This window comes from Medicago sativa, chromosome 7 (genome assembly GCF_051527215.1).
Source record: "Medicago sativa cultivar Bolivia chromosome 7, Bolivia_mono, whole genome shotgun sequence".
Lineage (NCBI taxonomy): Eukaryota > Viridiplantae > Streptophyta > Magnoliopsida > Fabales > Fabaceae > Medicago > Medicago sativa.
This window is the reverse complement of record NC_140755.1, coordinates 59,007,516-59,015,192: the sequence shown is the minus strand read 5'-3', so window position 1 is coordinate 59,015,192 and position 7,677 is coordinate 59,007,516.

Here is a 7,677-nt window from a genome sequence, read left to right as displayed (position 1 = left end):
TTACTTGAATTTTGATACTCCTTCGTTCGTTCATAGCTTATACCAATAAGGTAAAAAAAAATGATAGAAGGTTTTCAAAAATTTCAAATGCCATTAATGGGGCTCAGAGCCTTTAAATACTTGTCACATATACTCCCCCTTTTGTCATTATCAAAAAAAATTTAAGCATAAAAGACAAAAAGATATGAGAAAAACTCAAACAGGAGAGAGTATAAAAGAAAGTGAACTAAATAAGTCAGAGCAAAATATATGTATATCAATTGTCAAACATGTATATCAATTGTCAGAAGCAGCTAAACAGTCAGAATCAGTAAGCATTCAGAAGCAAGAGAAATAAGACAAGATGGTTTCAGAAGCAAGGACTAAGAAATTTTAAAACAGACAACAAACAAAGAAAAACACAAGGGTGTGCAACTAAGGGTTGGTTTGTTGTTGTTTCTTCATCTCTTCCATTTCTTCAATCTTCTTCTTCAACAGTTCTTCAAGTTGTTGTTGCCTCTGAAGAAGAGCTTGTTCCCTTTCTCTAGCTTCTTGCTGCTGCTGTGTCATCTGTTTCTTCAGAAGCTTACACAGCCTTGCTTCTCTGGTCAAGTAATCCGTTTCAAAGAAGAAAGGCTGGTTTGCCAGAAGCAGTGTAGAACTTCTTACTCTAAGACTCTGATTCACTTGCTCCATTAGCCTTCTGACTGAAGCTTGCTTGACTCTGATGCATTTGGCCTTGATTTCTTCAATAACCGCAGCTGCCCGGTTTTGAAGAGATGCCCAGGAGTCTTCATATGCACCTGTGAGATCAATTGTCCTTCTTTGATCCACCTGATTATGCATCTGACTCAAGATTGTGAGAAGCTCAGAATTAATATATCCAGATTCCAGGATGTTTGTGGGTGGATGATCAAGGGTTTCAAGATCAGAATCACTGATTTCTAAATCTTGAATGGGGTTAGGAATTGGAAAGGTAAGGTGTGTTTGTGTGTTTGAAGATGAAGGCTGGTCAGAATCAATGTGTGTGGTGGAGGTTGAGTCTTGAACATTGACTAGAGAGATGTCAACATCCATGGGAGTTGGTTCTGGAGAGTGTTCAGGTAAAGGTTGAAATTCAGTTTCAGTTGGTGGTTGTTGTAGTGAAGTTGTTGTTTGATTGTTGAGTTGGGGGTCAATGATGGCTATTGGTGATTGTGGGGGTGTTGTGGGTTTTTGTGGTTCAGGTGTTTGTTGATGGGGGTTTTCTGAAACAACATTTTCAGAAGCAGCTGCTTCTGGAGTTGTTTCAGAGGCCTTTTCTGAAGTTTTGTCTATGGGTAATTCACCTGAGTAGTGGAGAGCAAGATTGTCTAAGACAGAAGTGTCTTCTATTTGTTCAGGTGCTGATGGTGAAGAGGGTGAAGTGGGGATAGAGGTGACTGGAATCTGAATTACCTGATCTGCAGGGTCAGCTTCAGAAGTGATCTTCTGTGGATCAGCAGATTGAGAAACTGCTTCTGAAGTTCCCTCTTCTGGAGCATTTTCAAAGACGAGCATCATATCGTCTTCCTCATTGTCTTCAATAGGTTTACCAGCAATGGCTCTTACTTCAGCCAGTTTATCTTTGTAGAACCTATCACAGTCCTCCAATCCCAAAGCCTTGAGCTTTTCATCTCTTTGATGAATGTATTGAGCTTTTTGATCCTTTCTTTCTGATATAAGATCGGCAGCACGTTCATCTGCCATCCTTTTCCTTATTCGAGTCATCTCAACCATAGGACTCACAAGTTGAAGGGGAGCCTTCTTCTTCTTCAGCTTGGGATCAGCCTCCTCTTTCTCTATTTCTTCAAGAGCTTCATCCAGCTGCTCTTGAGTGATTACCAAGTCTGCCTTACCTTTTCTCCTCTTCTGTGGAATAGAAGCAGCACCAACCTTCTGCATCTTTCCTTTTTCCTTGATAAAAACAGGTTTAGCAGCTTCTGACTCAGTACTAGTTCTGGCCTTCTTTCCTTTAGTAGGAGCAGCTTCTGATTCAGAACTAGTTCTGGCCCTTTTCCCTTCAGGTGCCTCAGAAACAGCAGCTTCTGACACAGCAACTGCCTTGGCCTTCTTGCCTTTCCCTTTAGCAAGAGCAGCTTCCTCCTGAGACCTTGCATCTTCCTCCAAGACGTACTCAGCTACTGATTGAACTAGGAAATCAGAGTCACTTTCCTTAAAGATGGAAGGAAAGTCCCTGATTATCTCAGTTTCAGCAGTTGTCATCTCTAACCACTTTTCATCTTTAGGGGCTTCTTTGATGAACTTCATAGAGCATAAGCTCCTGCTACTGATAGTCCTTTCAGCAGTAGAGACTTCGAAACATTTATCAGAAGCACTCCTTGTCCTTTTTAAGAACTCCAGCACCCTTCCTTGATGAAAGATTTCAGAAAGCAATCTTCCATAGGGTACTTGTTTTCTTCCTCTTGTAGTGCTTTCGTTTATGGCCCAGCAGAGATGATCCATTACATATCTGGGGAAGTTTATCTTTTCAAGATTGGTCATGAAATAAATTGCTAGCTTCTGTTGGTTGTTGGGTTGGTCAGACCCTCCTTCTCTTTGAAAGAAGCAATCATTACTGAATTTCACCAACATTCTGTTGTGAATCTCCATCTCTGAAGGCTTGGCATCTTTCTTCCCACCCAGAAGAGAGTTGTAGTAACCTTTTAGCAGGACATCTTCCTTCCTGACTATTTCTTGGAATCTTCCCTCTGCATGCATCCTGCAGGCTTTAGCTATAACGTCCTCAGTGATGGTTATAGGAATGCCCATCACTTCAGACCTTATTTCTAAGCTATCAAATGATGTAGGATTCGTATCCATGACCATTTTCCCTTTCTTTGACCCCGCTTGTTTGCTTACGACTTTTGCAGGCTTTTCATTGTACACTTCAGCTTTTAACCAAAAGTCCTTGACCAAGTTCACATATGTTGGCCCATTTAGCATCTTGAAATACTCAGACATCATCTGAGTTTCTATCAAACCTTCCATGTTTACTTCATACTTCTTGAGTGAAGCAAAATCCACCGGTGACTCTACTTGAACTATTAAGGATTCCCATGGAATATCCATAGTCTTCTCTTTGTAGATGGACCCAGATTCTGATACGCTTTGCTTGTTTGATGTAGATTCTGAAACTTTTGAGCTTGATGATGCCATTTGATGATTGACGAAGATTTGAAGAAGATGAAGATTTTAGGGTTCTAAGTTTGAGAGAATGCGCTTACTTCGCAAGAGGTTTGAGAGCAAATGTGTTTGTTGTGAGTGAGTAGTGTGTGAATTGACAAAGTGTTAGAAGTAAAACGATTGCAATTCAAAAGAGACAAACAAACATAACATTAATGACAAAATTGGGGGCGCGTGAAAAGTACTTTCAAAGCTATTAAATCATCATTGCCCTTTTAGTTATACACCAACACATACAGGCCACGTAAGAAGTTCACAGAGTAACTACCAAGTTAGTGGGCCAGAAGTTACTTTTTAAAAGGTAACTTCCAACGTTTCCACTAATTCAACTATTCAGAAGCAACAAATCCAGCTTCTGGACTTCAGATGCTGACGTCATCATCAGAAGCGAGTTTTCCTCAGAACCTCAATAAAGAGCTTCTGATGGACTACCGCTTCTGAACTAACTTCAGAACCTAAAATCCTATTCAGGAGCAAGCAAGCATTTAATCAGATACAAAGTGCATGTTCAAATTTTTCTTTATAAAATCAAATCTTTCAACAGTTAAAGGCTTAGTAAATATATCAGCCCATTGATTTTCAGTATCAATGAATTGTATATCTAAAATTCCTTTTTGAACATAATCTCTGATAAAATGGTGTTTGATTTCAATGTGCTTCGCTCTTGAATGCAAAATTGGATTTTTAGACAAACAAATAGCAGCAGTATTATCACAATAAATGGGAATACTGTTAGCAGTTATCTGATAATCTTCCAACTGATGTTTCATCCAAAGTAGTTGTGTACAACAACTTGCAGCTGAAATGTATTCTGCTTCTGCTGTAGACATAGCAATAGTTGTTTGTCTTTTGCTAGCCCAGGATATAAGATTATCACCCAGAAATTGACAATTGCCACTGGTTGACTTTCTTTCAATCCTATCACCAGCATAATCAGCATCACAGAATCCAATTAGCTTATAATCTAAGGATTTCCTATAAAGGAGTCCAAGATTGGTCGTTCCTTTCAAATACCTGAAGATTCTCTTGACAGCAGTCATATGAGATTCTCTAGGATCTGATTGGAATCTTGCACACAAGCATACACTGAATAAAATATCTGGCCTAGATGCAGTGAGGTATAACAAAGAACCAATCATACCTCTATACAGCTTCTGATCTACTTTAGCTCCTTCATCTTCTTTGCTTAAGGTGCACATAGGGTGCATTGGAGTGTTCATCACTTTACAATCTTCAAGTTTGAACTTCTTCAGAAGCTCCTTTGTGTACTTTGATTGATGAACATAGACTCCATCTTTGCATTGATTGATTTGAATGCCCAGGAAGAACTTCAGCTCTCCCATCATGCTCATTTCAAATTCATCCTGCATTAACTCAGAAAATTCCTTGCAAAGAGATGCATTAGTAGAACCAAATATTATATCATCAACATATATTTGCACAACAAGAATATCTTTCCCAAGGGTCCTTCTGAAGAGTGTAGTGTCAACCTGTCCTCTCTTAAAGTTATTTTTGATTAAGAAATTACTTAGTCTATCATACCAAGCTCTGGGAGCTTGTTTCAAGCCATATAGTGATTTCTTCAATTTAAAAACATGGTCAGGATATTTAATATCCTCAAATCCAGGAGGTTGCTTAACATACACTTCTTCTTCTATGACACCATTGAGAAATGCACTCTTGACATCCATCTGATATAATATTATGCCATGATTAACTGCATAGGAAAGAAGTAACCTGATTGCTTCCAATCTTGCAACTGGAGCAAACGTTTCAGTGTAATCAATGCCTTCTTGTTGACTATACCCTTGTGCAACAAGTCTGGCTTTGTTTCTTGTTACTTCACCTTGCTCATTCAGCTTGTTTCTGAATACCCATTTTGTTCCAATAATGTTCTTGTGCTGAGGTTTGGGTACCAGATCCCACACATTATTTCTTTGAAATTAATTCAACTCTTCTTGCATAGCTAGGATCCATCCATCATCTGAAAGTGCTTCATCAACTGTTGTAGGTTCAATCATTGAGATTAGTCCAATCATTGACTCTTCTTATCTGAAATGTGATCTTGTTCTTCTTGGACTATCTTTGTTTCCAATGATTAGCTCTTCAGGATGTGAAGACTTGTGTTTGAATGTGTTTCTGGGAGGATCTTCTTGATGTGAGTCATCTTGTGCTTCATCAGAAGCAGCTTCATCTTGCGCTTCTGATGTGGGTTCAGCTTCTGGACTATCTTCAGACTCAGCTATCTGATCAGGTTCTGGAGTAGCTTCAGGAACCTGTATCTCTGCAGAACTTTCACCTTGCTTTGAAGTTTTATCTTCAAGCTCCTTGTCATCAAATTTAACGTGCATAGATTCTTCAACACAGAGTGTTTCTGAATTATACACTCTGTATGCCTTTGACCTTTCAGAGTAACCCAAAAAGATTCCTCTTTGGGCCTTGGCATCAAATTTCTTTAGGTAGAGCTTGTTGTTCAGAATGTAACATGTACATCCAAATTGATGAAAGTAAGAGATATTGGGTTTTCTTCCTTTAAAGAGTTCATATGCTGTTTTCTCCAAAATAGGTCTAATATAGATCCTGTTTTGAACATAGCATGCTGTATTCACTGCTTCTGCCCAAAAATGTTTTGGTAAATTGTTTTCATGAATCATGGTTCTGGCCATTTCTTGTAAAGTTCTATTCTTTCTCTCTACAACCCCATTTTGTTGTGGTGTTCTAGGAGAAGAGAATTCATGGAAAATTCCATGTTTTTCACAAAAAGCTTCAAATGGCTCATTTTCAAATTCTCCACCATGATCACTTCTGATTTTCAAAATTTTTGATTCTTTTTCAGATTGAATTTGAGTGCAGAAGCTACTGAATACATCACACGCAACATCTTTACTCTTTATGAATTTCACCCAAGTCCATCTGCTGTAATCATCAACAATGACTAATCCATATCTACTTCCATATAAGGATGCAGTACTCACTGGTCCAAATAAATCAATATGGAGTAATTCTAAAGGTCTTGAGGTTGAAACAATGTCTTTGGTTTTAAAAGATAATTTCACAATTTTCCCTCTCTGACATGCACCACAGAGTGCATCTGAATGATAGTCAATGTCTGGTAGCCCTTTCACAAGTTGTAACTTACTAAGCTTAGAGATTAACCTCCAGTTAGCATGTCCCAACCTTCTGTGCCACATCCATTTCTTATCATTCACTGATAGTAGGCAAATCACCTTCTGATCAGCCAGTTCAGAAAAATTGATTTTATAGACATTGTCAACTCTCTTTCCCTTGAACACAATGGATTTGTCTTCCTTGTTGATTACTGTACAGTTGGGTTTTTCAAAAAGCACATCATAACCATTATCACAAAATTGACTAATGCTCAAAAGGTTATGTTCAAGACCATCTACCAACCATACATTATTAATTGAGGTAGAGGAATTACCAATAGTTCCTGTACCTATGATCTTGCCTGACTGGTTGCCTCCAAATTTCACATTTCCTCCCTCTTTCATTGTTAGGCTGAGGAACATGGACTTGTCTCCTGTCATGTGTCTTGAGCAACCGCTGTCTAGGTACCATGATCTTTGCTTTGGCACTGCTCTTAGACATACCTGCATCATTGACATTTTTAGATTTAGGTACCCATTGTTCTATGGGTCCTGGAAGGTTAGTACTTAAGGCTTTACTCTTCACTTCTTGTACCTTGTGCTGTGAGTTGGGTTGCTTCTGATTAACCATCACCTTAGGTTTTGGTACTTCAGAAGCAGTAACTGTCTTCTTCTGAAACTTAGACTTCAGAACCCCAGATTTTGGTTTCACCAGACTCTGAGGAATAGGTTCTGATCTTTTCAGGATCCTAACCTTTGAAGTCTTGGAATCAGATTTGATCATAGCCTTTGACTTAGAGTTCTTTGGCTTTGAAGTAATCTTAGCCTTAGAACTAGAAGCTTCAGGTTCTGATTGAACAACAGTTTCCAATTCAGCCCCTTCTGGTACAAAGAATGTTTTCAGACCTTCCTTGATGCATTCACAACAAGACTTTAGATTGGTTTTATCAAGTTTCACTTCTGGAAAACCAATTCCTCTGCCATTGTTCTTGTAAATGCTATAAATCATAGAAGCTACTCTGCTTCTGTCAATGCCAGATATAATGAAATCTTCAAGAGCAATTTCATGATTACTTAAAGGTTTTTCATTACACTTTTCTTGTAGCTTCTGACATAAGAACCTGAGCTGATCTTCATATGTTTTACACATGAAATCAAAGCCCCTAAGTCCTTGTTCAGAAGCTTTCAGATCCAATAGAGTTGATTTTTGCTGTTGTACCAAATCAGCATATTTTTCTTTTAAATCCTTCAACTCATTGGTTCTTACTTCAAAATGTGTAAGAAGTTCTTTAAGTGACTCAACAAGTTCATCTCTGGGAATTTTGGAATATACCTCGTTTTCATCTTCTGAGTCTGAATCTGATCCAGCTTCTGAAGTTGCTGTTGC